The sequence below is a fragment of the Puma concolor genome, chromosome A1, assembly GCF_028749965.1.
Source record: "Puma concolor isolate L17-30 chromosome A1, mPumCon1.1.hap2, whole genome shotgun sequence".
In the NCBI taxonomy this organism is placed as follows: domain Eukaryota; kingdom Metazoa; phylum Chordata; class Mammalia; order Carnivora; family Felidae; genus Puma; species Puma concolor.
The window spans coordinates 122,293,987-122,309,378 of record NC_141667.1 but is presented as its reverse complement, the minus strand read 5'-3'; the positions used below and the strand labels follow the sequence as shown (position 1 = coordinate 122,309,378).

At 43.5% G+C, this 15,392-nt stretch overlaps 1 long non-coding RNA gene across 3 annotated transcripts in view; it reads left to right on the top strand.

Moving 5' to 3' along the window:
• The window catches only part of LOC147584396 (uncharacterized), a 58,055-nt gene extending 42,797 nt beyond the window's left edge, over positions 1 to 15,258 (top strand). The window contains exons 6-7 of one of the 3 annotated variants that reach the window (XR_015249340.1): positions 10,622 to 10,873; positions 10,990 to 15,258. This is a non-coding gene — a long non-coding RNA (uncharacterized LOC147584396). Of the gene's footprint in view, positions 1 to 10,621 lie in introns of all 3 variants that reach the window. The other 2 variants (XR_015249342.1, XR_015249343.1) reach the window with 2 other exon arrangements.
• The last annotated feature ends 134 nt before the right edge of the window (positions 15,259 to 15,392 follow it).

The following is a 15,392-nucleotide window of genomic DNA, read 5'->3' as shown; positions in this document are numbered from 1 at the left end:
CGAGAAGGTACAGAAGCCAAGGGAGGAAGGTGTTTGGCCACAGCTCAAAGCCTCCTTGGCTGTCTGTGATTGGTCGTCCTTAGGTTTTGGTTTCGTAACCTGGGGGCATATGCTCGCTTAGAGTCTGGTTTGCTTGCTTGCCACCAGGCATCAGAGCCACCTCAGTGTAATGTCTCCTTATTCAGTTAGCTTCCTGTCTAAGTAAAGACTGCCACAATAAAAATCAGGCATACTTAGTCATAACCCTGCATTGCTTAAGCACCTATTGTATGTCAGGCACCAAATTAAAAATTTGCCTCATATAGTTCTCATGAGAGTCCTGTGACGTGGGTGCTTCTACTGTGCCCATTTTACAGAAAGAGCAAAGCTCTGGGAAACTAAGCAGATGTCCCCGGGCCTCGTGCTACAGTGGGAGGCAGAACCAGCATCCAGACCCTGGCCGTCTGATTGATGAGCCACCTCACCCCTGCCCGCCCCATGGCTGGTTGGTTTAGTCTTAGCTGACCCAGTTTGAGAGCAGAAGGACGGAGAACTATGTGAGAATACACTATATACACTTCCTTTCTCTGTGCCTAAGTGAAGTCAACAACATACAAATTCAAGTTCTAATGCAAATACGCAGCTATTTGTTGGCTGAGTGAAGCCTTTCGGGCATTTTCTGTAGCAAGTCTATGGCTCCGAGGGTGAGACTAGGCCTTGATTGAATGTGACGTTGCTGTCAGTCCCGATTTGTGCTTACAGATGAGTGACGGTCCCTGGAGGCCCCATGACACTTGGATGCAGCCCTGCCAGGGCTCCTGCACACCGCACCTCCCCTCTACGAACACAGAGCTGGTGCAGCTGCTAAGCCCATCGGGCCTAATGACTGTCTTCATTTTCATGCCTGTCCATTGTTAACGACATTTGGCCATTGCACACACACGCACTAAATAGAATTAGGATGTACTGGAAAATGTGACTTCTGCATAGGAAGTCACAAATCCAAAAATTGCCATCTGGATCTTATGTGGTCTTACACAAGAAGGCAGCTTCTCAAGACAGCACATTTCGGGGGCAGCCGGGCAGCTTCCTCTCTGTCCTTCCTGCCCCCAACTGCTGAGCCCAGCTCTGTGACCTGGGTGGAGTAGGAGATGGGCCCGTAGATGAAGAATCTACGCCTGTGCCTTCCTTGTTCTCAGACCGTGACCACTGACAGGCCGGAACCCTTCGCTCTGTCTTTGCTGATGCTGCGGTGAAGGCTTCTTTTCCCTTCTCAGAAACCTCACTGACACCATCTCCCAGTATCACCTTGTGTCTCATTCTCTGCATAGACAGAGCGCCCTTTAATTGTTTCATGAATTTTATCAAGGCTGGCATGGCTTCCCCGAGGACGGCGAGTAGGGGGCCGGCGAGCGTAAACCGTCTCTGGCTGTTACCCATCACCACCGCTGCCGCTACTGTTGCTCCTGCTACCGCTGCTAATACTACCACTGATGTTACTACTGCTGCTCCTACCGCTACTGCTCCCATTGCTACTGCTGCTGCTGCCACTAGTACAGAAGGGAAAGGAGACTCAGGAGTCAAGTTGACCCAAGTAAAGCCGTGTTGGTTTCAGGCTGACCCTTAGCCTGAACGTCAGCAGGTCATAAAAAGAGTCACAAGATCTGACCCATAGGAGACCACGAGACCTCACTCCCTCTGGCAATAAAAAGCCACAAAATTCGGCCATTCTTAAAATTGTCCCGTGTGAGGAACCGCACAGCCTTAAGACGGTTGGAAAAACTACCCACCCAACATAAAAAATAAACCCAAAGTTAAAGAGTGAGCCTCTCCCTGCACAGTTACCTGGTTTAAAAAAAAAAAAAAAGTCATAAAACGCTTCGTTAGAGGCAAAGGGGGGTCCTCTTTCTCATCTGGGAGGAGAGACCACTACTTAGTCTCTGAAGGAGCTCCTTTCTCCCTCCTATACTTAACAAATCGTTGTCCCTTTCTCTAAATGGCTTGCTCTTGAATTTTTTCTTGTGGGAAGTCGAGAGCCCTGGTGGTGGTGGGCCTGAGGCACCCCCTCTCGGGGCCTCGCCCATCAGGCATCACTGCCATTCATCCTGTTCTGCTGCTGCTACCGTAACCTCTGCTGCTATTACTACTGCTGCGACTCCTGCCTCTACTGGCAACAGGGTTCGTGCCTTCTACATCTCTTATATTCTAGAAGACTGCTTGGTACAGAATAGGCGTTTGTTGAACACTCAGCAGCCTGGCTTTATGTTTCCGTTTCACCACTGGTAAAACACCCATCAGTGATTCCCAAACACTACCTTTACATAGGAGTGTACCATCTGTGTAATTACTGTTCTCAGTATTCTTCAGACCCGTGGATCACCTTTGTTTTACTTGATTTCTTTTACAATCTGTTTATTACATCAGTTCCACAAATGGAAAACCCAGCACCTCATGCATGAAGTCAAAGGAAACTTTAAACCTCATTTATAACTATGAAGAACAAAAATGTTTGTCCTTGTGCATCTAAAAACTTCTATGTCACCTATGAAATCCGACATTGATGTCTGAGTTTACTAGAAGGGGATTGGAGCATTGACTGTCAATGCCCTTTAGACCGTACTACTTTTTTGTGTTCTCCACCCTTCTTGTTGCCAGAATCTGCACCCCTGTGCCTAAAGGCTTTTTTCAGACATAGAAGGCCCCTCTGCCCTGCTCCGGCAGCTCCAGGGAATTCACCTTCTGAGGATAGCCTGAACCAATGACTGATGGGAGTTGATGTGAAAGTGGCCCAGCTTCCTCACTGCCTCCGCCCCGCCCCCGCCCCCCCACCGTGGCATACTTCTGAGGTGTGCCACTTATACTGTTGCCCAGAGTTTCCTAGGAAGGTTGAGTCCCAGGCACTTGCTGCAGTTGCTGACTTACTAACACCCCCATTGTTGACTGCCTGCCTTTTCTCTATCACCTCCCCAATCCTTTCCCAGTGTCCCTGTGCTTCCTAAGTGAACTACTTGGTCTGAAGCCCTTATTTCTTGGTCTGCTCTGTGGGGAGCCCAAACCAAGTCAGGGGCTGCTTGCAAATCGGTGGATGATGGTCACTTTCACATTCACAAATTGAGGTTTCCATGATGTGTGCTTTCCACAACCGTGCACTGTCTCTGTAGATTTATCACATGGTCAGTGGGAGCAAGTGCGATGTGCGATTGTATTTTGACAAATGTTTTATCCAGGTAACATTTTCCTACCAAAGTAACCACTTGAAAATATTTTCCACAAAATATTTTCCAGAAATTGAACCAAGTCTAAACAGTTTCAAGTTGGCTCTTTCCTATACACACAAGTAAACACATGACAAAACTTTTATTTGGATAATGTCCTCCCATGGAGCAGTCAGTATGCTCAAAGCCTGGGGAGTTACTAAACAGAGAGATTGGTTGTACATGAAGTTACTTAATCACTTTGAGAGGCTAGAGATAAAGGAGATATTCACCAAGTATTACTATCATCACAATATTGTAGTTAATTACTAATATTGTAGTAATATTGTAGTTAATTACAAATAACTACTAATAACTAATTATCACAATATTGTAGTTAATTACTAATATTGTACTAATATTGTAGTTAAGTACAAATAATATTGTAATATTGTAGTAATGTTACTAATATTGTAGTTAATATTGTAGTTAATAACTTCAAAATCCTCACACTTTTGTCACTGTGCTCTCTTTTAATTGAACCCTCCACATCAAAGCTATGCCATTGTCTCCTGCAAAATCTCAGTCCAGGGAATGAAGTAGCACCAAAACCAGCTTAGGTTGAAAAGGCAAGTTTTATACTTTGCTTTGTGGCTCTAGATCTTAATTATTTTCTACTTTGCCTCTTCAGAGACCAATGTCATCAGGGCCTTAGTTTCCTTCCAGCTTTCTGATGTACCATCATTACAATATGGTCGTTGACACTTCACACCTAGTGCAAGGATGTTGGAGTGCTGTTCCCATGTCAGAGGCCCAGGAACAGGAAGAGGGGCCAAGTGCAAATAGGGCTAGCTTGTTTGCCTCTTGAACTGGCCCTTCCCTTATAAGGAACCAGAAGTACAATTTAACAGCTTCTTTTCACATCTCATTGGCTTGAACTGTGTCACATGGCCACCCACTTGCAAGGGAGGCTGGGAAATGTACCTTTTAATTGGATCTTCACCACCAACAAAATTAGAATACTGTTAATACGAAAGAAGGGAGAATGGATCCTGGATAGGCAGCTAGCTTTCACTTCCAGCGAATGAGGGTCAGAGAAAGCACCTTAGAGGAAGAGACATCTCAGCTATGACCTACAAATGAAGAATTACCTATGCTAGTAGCAGTGGGAGAGGCTTTCTGGGAAGAGAGATGGCAGTGTATAAAAGAGGGAACGGAGAGAAGAGAAAAGAGCTTAGCTCTCCAGGTTGAGCATCCCAAACCGAGCAAGGTGAGTCTTCCAGACCTTTCCCTGGCTTTCCATAGAGAGGCACGAGGACTGTAGCCAAATCAGAAAAGAATGCTGAGCAGGAATATTAAGTGTCTATTCTCAGAAAGTGAATATTATATATCACCGTTCCTCCATGACTCATCCCTTCCCAAATATCTTTAATTTTGAGGGCATGGTATTTTTTCCACTGTGAGTATGAAATGGTGGTCTCTCTTCCTGCCAAAGTCCTCGTCAGCTTTGTTCTGGACTTTGGAAAAAAGAAATCCTGTTTCCTGTCCTTTGTTTCCTGGCTGCAGCCTCTGGTTCCACCCCCTTCTTGGGCTCACAGTGTCTATTTCCGCCTCAGATTCTCTTACAAGCCCGTAGATCAGTTTTCTTTTCCTTAGTTACTAGTTAGTCGTGTACAGTTATCAAAGAAGAAAATAACTTCTCTCCATCCAGGTTTTATTTTTTTTCCCTTTCCCTGTGGATTACCTTGTTTTGTTTTTTCTTAAATCAGTTTCTCAGACTCTGAACACAGGAGGAAACTAAGCAGGTGTTGAGGGCCTCATTCTCCTGGGGAATATACTAGAGCAATGTTGTTTTGAGACCAGAAATGATGTAATCAGGTCACTGGCAACAAAACGAAGACAAGGAAAACTCCAGGGTTTTAGGTCTTGGGTGGGGAGATTGAGAGATAGAACACTGTGGCCAGGAGGTGGAATCAAGTGTGCCCTGTCTAAGAGAACAGCTTCCAGGTTTGCATAACTTCTTCTGTTTCTAGGCTAGCTGACCTTAGGCAAGTTATTGGACTGCTCTAAGCTTTAGGGGTGTTTGTTTGTTTGTTTGTTTGTTTTCATTTGTAGAAAAGGAGCTACTAGTTTCAACCTTCAAGTTGCATGGGGTAAATAAAATGATAGATGTAAAGTGTTTGGCATATCCCCCCTAGAAAGCACTCAACAAATAATCATCATTGTTATTACTAGTACGATTTAGAGCATTTGTGGGTTTTTTTTAATTAAAATAATGATATTCTTCATAACGTGTACCAGACTAGCATTAACCCTGAGCCCTCCCTCCATGGAGACTTGAGGGACAGATAATAAACTCCTGTGAGTGAGGGCTACCTGGGTGGATGATATAACCCCAAATGTTCTCAGTTTGAGGTTAGCCCCAGCTATCCAACTCACCTGGGAAATGCCTGAGGGTGAGGAAGAGACAGCCTGCTCTGGATTCTCTCCAGGGCGTCAGTGGGTTAGTCTATTGACAGATGAGGAGAATTCCAGCTGGAAATACAGATTTAGGAATCATGATTCTCTCCCTCACAATGGCCTAGAGGAGTATCGTTTTGAATCTTTCCACCAGTCTGTTAAAACTATTTGGATGTTGACCGCAGTTCAGAGCTTCGCTTCTCTAAACCACTAAACCACTACCTTCTGGAAATTGTTGGCCAAGATGAGAGGATTTAGTAGGCACGGTTCCGGGAGTGTGTCTGTTACACAGTCAACTGCATTTGTATCTTTTCCGTATCACGCAGGATAGGCTACGGTATGCAGTAGAAACCAAGGGCCCTAAAATTTCAGGGCCTTAAAACAAAAAAGGTTATTTTGCTCACACTGTATGTCAAGATCAGTGTCCTCTGTCCCTGACAGAGGGAAAAGGGACACATAAAATCATAGTCTGATTCTTACAGACTATGGCCCACATTTCATAGCCCCCGTTCCTACAGCCACACCAAACTTCAGCAAAGCATTCTCCTGTCCCTGTGTTAGTATTTCTCCCTCTCAAATGGTCCTGCCTGTAGGCAGTGAGATCTAAGGGGTGGTCTCAAACCTTTGAAGTTGTTTGGCTTGAAACTGTAGAGGACTGACCAATGATCTAATGAAAAGGAAGCAGGATGGGGATTTTTGAATGCCTGCTAAGAGCCTCTTTTGAGAAGGCAGTAATGTTTCATCTGCTCACCAGGTTCAAAGCCAAACCTGTTCCATTCCTGACAATTAAGCCTTAAAATAGAAACGGAAAGTTTGGACAATAAAACAGTCAAGGTATATATAATAGCCATGTTGCTTCTCCTTGACATATGGTCAAAATAATCTTTATAAGAATAGTAGATATAGTAAATATAATAGGTTATAATAGGCTTAGTAAGAATACTAGGTTATAATAGATCTAGTAAGAAAAATAGATATATTGCACCTTTTCCAAGGTGCAGGACAGAACTGTCAGATAAAGAAGTCTTTATAGCTTCATTGCCTTATTCCTAATTAATTCTGCTTATAATTTAGAAGTTGAGAAAATAATATACATGGTTGAAGGATGAGTTCAGATCGCACCTGCCACTTAAATCTCCAAGAACGCATTGGACAGTTAGACTGTCTTGAATGAAATGTTTAAGTGAAGCCAGCAGAGATATAATAAGCCACCATTTATTGCCTGCTTATCATGTGCCTGGCACCAGGTTATGTATTCTATACCAAAAAGGCATTTTACCATTCTCTCAACAAAGGGCGGGACCATTGAGGCTTTGAGAGCTTACAGTGTTCTGCTCAAGGTCACTTGGCTAGTACATGGCATAGCCAAAGCCTGATTTTAGGTTTGCTTGAATCCAAAGGCCAAACTCTGAATCAATAGCAGTTAACTAATGAGACTTCACCTAAGGGAACCAAAAAGGGTTGCCAGGAAATTTTGAGTGGCTGTATATGATATTTGGCTATTTTCCACATTTGAGGAACTGAGGCGCAAAAGGGATTTACACAATGATATATAGCAAGTTTTATATCAATCAAAGATTAGCTCTAGTTCTGAAAGTAATAAAATAAACTTATGCTCCCAGTCCTCAATGGAGAGCATGATAGCTGGATTTGGGCATTTTGTAAGGCAGCTGGCCTTAGGAAAAGTGTGGTTGGTACTGTAGCCTTTCAGCTTCGACTTTCTCGGTCAGGTTTTTAGAAACTTCCTCCCTCAAACTTAAGCCAAAGCATGACTGTGTCTAGAAATGGGACTAGCTTTTCTGGAAAGGAAAGCACTGCTCGGGACCCCAAGTTCAGAATCATGTGTGCTGGAAGAAAAAAAAAGTTTTAATAATTACTTATTTTTGAGAGAGAAAGAGACAGAGCATGAGTGGGGGAGTGGGGCAGAGAGAGGGAGGTACAGAATCCAAAGCAGGCTCCAGGCTCTGAGCTGTCAGCACAGAGCCCAACACAGGGCTTGAACTCACAGACTGTGAAATCATGACATTAGCTGAAGTCAGATGCTTAACTAGCTGAGCCACCCAGGTGCCCCTTAATCATCTGTGCTGTTTAAAGTCTTGGTCAAACTTTTGAGTTGGCTGAATTCTCTAAGGGTAACTTGGAATTTTTATATCCTGTGAAGGGGCCTCTTGACCTCCTTTTCTCTAAGGTCTGAGGACCCTATAAGATAGTCATTGATGTTATAATCATTTTTTGAGCACCTCCTCTGTGTGCCAGACATGAGCTGGTGATACCTTGGAAGACAAAACAGTACTTGACTTCAAGGAGCTTATTATAATTTGCTCAGGAAAACAGGACATGTCATGAACAGTGAGACCAGTTGCCATTTTACTTGAGATGCAGTGCCATATTTAATACGCTTTCCAGTGATGCTTGAACCAAGCAGGCACTTTCCGAGTAAGGCAACAGGGCATCGTGGAAGAAATGCCTGGGGACCGATGGGGTTACACCAATAATAAGTGATTGAGTTCATTGATCATTAACCCTATTCCTTAACCTTACTGAGTTCAGTTTCCCCTGCTGTAAACTGGGGATGATGATAATACTAACTTTGAAGAGCCATGGTAAAGATTAAATGAATTAATGCATCTAAAACCTCCAACAGCATGCCCAGTTCACTGGAAGGACTCAGGAACTGTTCCTAGAATCATAATAACAAAGATGCCAACAAAACCAAAAGCTAGTAATAACTGTAACAGTGAGTTGGGGGAGGGGACAAAATAGAGGCTGCTGAGAAGAAAAGATTCAGTCACTGAAGCTATTTCCTCGGCAGTAGTCACCCCTTAAAATGCATATTTGGATGCAATTTCCAGCCGTCTCTTAAATACTTAAAGAGTAGGCATCTTCTTAAATTGGTGTGTAAAAAGGGTAAAATGCAGCTGAAGGGGAGCTGGTTTAAACTGAAACCAAACTCTTTTCCTTTTTCTTTTTTCTCTTGTCCTTTTTTTCCCTAAGGTCCAGGACAATGGACCTCATTTAGATAAAAAGTATTTACCCGAACCCTGGTTCCATTTAAGACATTTTGGCAGGACAGTGAATAATCCCTTCTCTCCTTGAGGAATTGTCACTCTCTGTTATTGTCTATTATCACTGGAACAAAGATGTCATTATTAAAATAAACTCTTCCTGTAGAATGGCCACTTTAGTTATAAGAGCATCATTCATAAAGGCTTTATAAGAGTGGAAGCTCTGACATCATTATCATATAGAACACTATCGAAGATCTCAGTTCTAGGATCTGTTAGGATTGTTTGGTGGCAAGCAACAGAGCCAACCCTTGGTCACTTAAGCAAAAGAAATGGGCAATGGCCTTGCTCCTAGACCCCAAGGAATAGCTGGCAAGCCAGGTTTCAGAAAGCGCCGGAATCAAGATTGCTCAGGGAGCAGGAACTAACAGATAGACTTTTGGGGTCAACTCATGCCAGACGAATCAACTTCTCTTATTTTCAGTCTCTGTTTCACTTGTTTCATTTCCTGAGAGAGAAAATCTGGTTGGCCAAACGTGGGTCTGAGGCCCTGTGGTCAGCCAGGGTGCCTCAGAGCACCTTGACTGACATTCCTACCAAGCCTGCCTACAATGGGAGGGGAATAGTTAGGTGCCTGGGGAAACTGAGGTACTGCCACCAGAAGGGGTACTAGGTTAATGGGAAGGTAACAAGAGTTTTACACTACAGAGAGCCTCCAAGGTAGAGATGTATTGGGCGAATTACTTACGGGGAAACTGAGGCACTGAATTAAAGTACAGTAGTCCCCCCTTTAGATGCAGTTTCAGGTGCCAATAGTCAATCGCAGTCCAGGAGCAGATGAATCTCCTTCTGATTTAACGTCAGAAGGTCAATAGTAGCCTAATGCTATGTTGCCACGCCTGTGGTCATTCATTTCAACTTCTCCTCAGCACACATTTTATCATCTCATATCACCATCATCAGAAGGGTGAATACAACACAATAAGAGAGAGTGAGAGGCCACAGTCACATAACTTTTATTACAGCCTGTTGTTATAACTGCTGTATTTTATTTTTAGTTATTGTTGTTAGTCTCTTACTGTGCTTAAGTTATAAATTAAACTTTATCATAGCTATGTATGTATAGGAAAATAACATAGTATATATAGATTTCAATGCTATTCGTGGTTTTAGGCATCCACCGGGGGTCTTGGAGTGCATCCTCGAAGGATAAGGGGGAACTTCTGTAGTTTGCCTAAGGGGTCACATTTAATGGCAGAAATAAACTTTTTGATTCTTACCAGCCAAATAGGAATTCTCTGCTCATTTTTACCAGCTTGCTAAAGCAATGGTTCAGAGACCTGGCAGTGCATCAGAATTACCTGTGGAACTTGTTAAAAATAGAGGAGCTGGGTTTGGCATGAGGCTGGGGCATCTGTATTTTTAATAAGCTTCTCATCTGATTCTATTTACAACCAACTTGGAAGCCCACTACATCGAGTTTCCGTAGGATCCATAGGATATAGAAAAAGGACATCGTAGAACTAAAAATGGGATAAGGTGATTTTAGGGAAAGGAGTCAGGTTTGGTGATAAAATTTTTTTGAGGTCCAATCAGCGCTAGCTACCTTCATGGTTTGGGATTAGCGAATGTGAGGATAGGGAGAACGTTTCCCTGTTTATGACAAGCCTGGGCCAAGGGGATGAGGAAGTTTAGGCTATTGTCCTAGAAAGCACTTACAACTGAGCTTCACAAGGCACAGGGCTGGGCCCTGTTAGGGCTCTCCTGACAGCTCTGTGCTGGAGGGGAAGGATCAGATTAGCCAGGTGCTAAGATCTGGAACACGGGAAAGGGTTGGGAAACAGGCTTGAGCTGGCACACACAGGAAAGGGATTGGTTACTTTTATCTGTTTGTCTCAGCACAGCTGAAGAAGACAGGCCACCCTAAGTGTATCAACCAAATTCCTTTCACTAGTTTTGATCAAGTGTTCTTTCCTTCCCCAGTGACTCGGAGGAGGCAACTCCGTCCCCAATTCCGGGGTAGATATTGATCAACCTACATATTCTCTCTCCTAAGAACATTGTTTCTTCTGGCTCTCGACACTGTCAGGTTTGACTGAGACTCCTAGACATCTGGCTACCAGCCTGCTGATGAAACTTACCCAGAAGCAGAGAGCAGAGCCAAAGGAATTGCAGAAGAGCAGTATGAGGATATACTGTAGATAGACCTTGATCTATCCCTGAACTTCTTATTATGTAAGATGATAAAATTTTCTGTTGTTTTCTCTGGCTGTCTATTGCTATGAAATAATTATCCCAAAATGGAGTGTCTTAAAACAGCAACTATTTTATTTTATTTCACAATTTTGTAGGTCGGAAGCCAAGCAGCATTCAGCTAGGTGATCCTTCTGTTCCACGTAGCATCGAGTGAGCTCACTGAGTGGTATTCAGCTGGCTAATAAGCTGGTCTGAAGAGTCCAAAATGTCTTCCCTCACATATTTGGCATCTTGGCAGCGATGGCTGGAAGTCTACACTCAGCTGAGAGCTTCAAGCAGAACACATCTATGTGGCTTCTCCAGCATGGCCATCTCAAGGTAGTCAGACTTCTTATATGGGGCTTAGGGCTCTTGGAGAGAGAAAGTTCTAAGAGACAGGAAGTGGAAGCTGCCAGTCTCTTCAGGCCCAAGCCTGAACTGGCACAGAATCACTCGGGCCATATGCTCTGGGTCAAAGCAGGCATAAATGCTGTCCAGATTCAAGAGGAGGTAGCATAGATTCTACCTCTTGATGGGAAAGTTTCAAAGAGTTTATGACTACCTTTAATTCTCCACATTACTTAATTCAATTGGAGACAGGTTTTCTGTTATTTACAGACAAAAGGATCCTAAATAATTAAAGAAATTTAAGGTTCTTTCAACTCTGGGAAGAGATTTCTTCCTGTTTCTCTTACACAGGGTCTGTAAACTTTTTCCACAAAAAGCCAGATAGTAAATATTTTAGATTTTATAGGCCACACAGTCTCTCAACTCTGCCAATGAGGCATGAAACCAGCCATGGAAAAATATATAAATGAGTAAGCATGGCTGTTTTCCAATAAAAATTTTATTTATGGTCACTGAAATCTGTATTTCACATAATTTTCATGTGTCATGAAATATTATTCTTCTTTTGCTTTGTTTTCTTTTTTCCCCCAACCATTTAAAAATACAAAAGCCTGGGCGCCTGGGTGGTTCAGTCAGATAAACGTCTGACTCTTGGTTTCCACTCAGGTCATGATCTCCATGGTTCGTGGGTTCAAGCCCCCCTTTGAGCCCCATGTTGGGCTCCGTGCTGACGGTGTGGGGCCTGCTTGGGATTATCTCTCCCTTTCTCTCTGCCCTTCTCCTTCTTGTGTATACTCTTGCTCTTTCTCAAAATAAATAAATAAACTTTAAAAAAGAAGCACACAATTCACTGGTTTTACAAAAATAAAAATATAAAAACCATTTTTATAATTTTGGCTGTACAAAAAAAGAAGGCAGGCCAGCGCCATATTTTACTGACCCCGTGCTCTAACACATCAAGCTTGCTCTAAGCTCTGGGCCTTTGCCTGTGCTGACCCTCTGTCCAGAATAGTCTTTTCTGTGGACCTCACATGGCTTGTACTTTCTCTTTAGTTGGGTTTTAACTCAAATATTACCTCTGCAGAACCCTCTCTCATAACTCTTTCCAAAATTATCCCTTTACCTTTTCTTGATAGCACTTCTCACTGCCTGAAACTGTGTTCATCTATTTGTTCATGTTTATTTACTGCCTCTTTTCTACCCTCACTCAAATCTAAATGAAGCAGGGATCTTGTATGATTCTCCTCTGGATGGCCTTTACTTAGCACAGTGCCTGGAAGGCAGTAGGTGCTCTTTAAAGGTATGTTGTGTTTGAGTTAAATGGTTACAACTCAACTCTCTGGGGCTTGACAGGAACATAAAAGACTGCTCAGTTTCTACCCACTGATGAGTAGTGAAAGCAGAGGAAGGAGGTCATCTGCACTGGGAAGTGTTGATCCCTTTGTTATTTCCCTGGGTTTCAGGCAAAAGCTGAAGGAAAAATTCTTCTCTCGTATAATTTGGAAGATAGCTATTTTCCTCTCTTGGCAGATGTGAATGACTTACCTTGCCTGTTTAGAGGCAGGAAAGGGGGAAACATCCTTAAACAACCTTATGTGAGGAGGGAGAGTATCATCATGTTCATTGTAAAATAGTGTTTGAAAGCTGGATTCCCCTAGACCAATAAAGTATAATTTCATAGACATTCCTGAGATCCCTGACAGGAAATGGCAAAAGTCCTGTTCTGGGTGGCACAGCAATAATAGAGATGACAGAGGTGGGGATAATATCAGGCTAAACTTGTCCTCAGCGGGGGAGGAAGGAAAAAGCAGGAGCAGGTGCGGCATTCAGGATAAGAAGGCTTGAGCGTGAATAGTGTATTGGTGGCATTGGGCTGGTGGCCAGAGCCTAGCAATTGAGCCCCAAGCTTTGGGGCAGAAGTGGCTTCCATCCAGTCCTCCAGCCCTGCTTCTACTTATTAAAACAGATTTCTAGGGTAGAAAGAGCCCGCTAGAAGGGAACATGATAAACAGGAAGTGTCCATGGGAAGCAGTGAGGGCCATGGCCTAGTGGACCTTAGGATGTGGAGCTTTGTGGCTTTAGTGAGTTCAGGTGAGGAACAGAGAACTGGAACAGAAAGTATCAAGTAGAAACAGAGAATAAGGCTGACACTGAAGGCAATAAGGGGCTGGCCTACAAATGCTGAGCACAATGTGGGCTGCATCCATATGCTAGCTGGGCTAAGGGAGTGTCTTTGACTTTAGATTAGTTGATTCTCTGTTGGTGGATAAACAGAAAAAATAATGATGCAATTATGTCTCTCATCTGGACTTTGTGGGCACAAGTAGGGGGAAAGCTAACAAAATGTGACTAAAGCTTGAAAAGGGAACTAATTGTCTCATATAACTGAGAAGTATAGCATAATGCTAGCTAGCTACGGGTATGGCCAGATCCAGGATCACAGTGTCTTTGGTGTTTGGTCAGTCTCTCTCTCTCTCTCTCCCTCTCCCTCTCCATATATATATCTATCTTAGCTCTTTTTTCTATTCTCAGACAGGCTCTCCCCATGATATCATGGTTCACATTAGCTCCTGATACGTATCCACATATATCCATCCATCCAGCTTCAAGTTCAACAGAACACCTTTGGCCTAGTTGCTCTAGCAAGTCCAAGAATTCTATCTTATTGCCTCTGATTGGATCATGTGCCTGTGCATGAGCCAGTCACTGAGGCCAGGGCATCGCGGTGCTTTTTTGATCGAGCCTGCGTCCCATGCCTTCCCTTTAAGCCCAGTGTAGTCATCTCTACCCCCATCACCTGGACTGGAAATGGGGAAGAAGTGGTTTCCCAAGAAAAACTCAGGTACCATTATCATAAGAATGGGGTATGGATGCTGGGTAGGCACAGAAGAAAACAAAACAAAAAACAAAATTAGATGTCTACAGCTAGTAATCATCATACTCACACAGCACTGACCAGAAGCCACCACCTCTCTCAGTAGTAGATGAATATAGTACTAAGTAAATGATGCCGTCAAGCCCTGGATATTCAGCTGCTTCACAATGACAAAGTTACATCCTCTGGTTTGAATCAGCATTAGGCAGTTAACACCAAGAATAGAAAATAATCATCATGTGAGAAAATGAAAGCATTCAAACTGATTTAAAGCAAAAGCACAGAATAGCACATATTTGGTAATGAGGTTTGGTAAGCAGAAATGCACCTATTGCCCAAATAACCCTTGGATTACAAGGTGACAAAGGTCTAGGAAAAAAAGGAAAGGTTTTTTTATTTTGGGTCTAGATTGTCTAGATGCTGCTACAGTCTCCCTGCCTCCAAGCAAGTCTATTTATTTATTTAAAAAAAATTTTTTTTAATGTTTATTTATTTTTGAGAGAGAGAAGGAGAGAGACAGAGTGCGAGCGAGGGAGGGACAGAGAGAGAGGGAGACACAGAAACTGCAGCAGGCTCCAGGCTCTGAGCTGTCAGCATAGAGCCTGATGCAGGGCTCGAACTCACGAACCATGAGATCATGACCTGAGCTGAAATCGGATGCTCAACCGACTGAGCCACCCAGGCGCCCCTCCAAGCAAGTCTTTATAGTATCCACACTCTCCCGCTTCAGTGGCTCTCTGGTGCTTTTTGAACAAAGACATGGTCCTTGAAACGCTAAGTAAAATTCTCTCTGTCCTGCTCTCTCCCTTCCTATCCAGCCTCACCTTAAGAGTAACTTGCCTTGAATGTCTGTGGTTTCCTGCACTGTCTTTACACTGTAAAGATCAGGTCCTCATGCTGTCGTGTGGACTCCTTTGTGAGTGCCTTGAAGACGTGGGCATGTCTTGTTCATCCATGATTCCCCAGTGTTCCACCAGCACCTGAAACCTAGTCGGATTTAAAAAGTGTCCCTTGGAGTGCCTTGGTGGCTCAGTTAGTTCAGTGTCTGACTCTTGATTTTGGCCTACGTCATGATCTCATGTTCATGAGTTCAAGTCCCATTCAGGCTCTGTGCTGACAACGGGGAGCCTGCGTGGGATTCTGTCTCCCTCTCTCTCTGCCCTTCCCCCACTTGCTCTATATCACTCTTAAATAAAAATAAACTTAAAAAAATAAGTGTCTGGGGCGCCTGGGTGGCTCAGTCAGTTAAGTGTCCAACTTCAGCCCAGGTCATTATCCCCCAATTCGTGGGTTTGA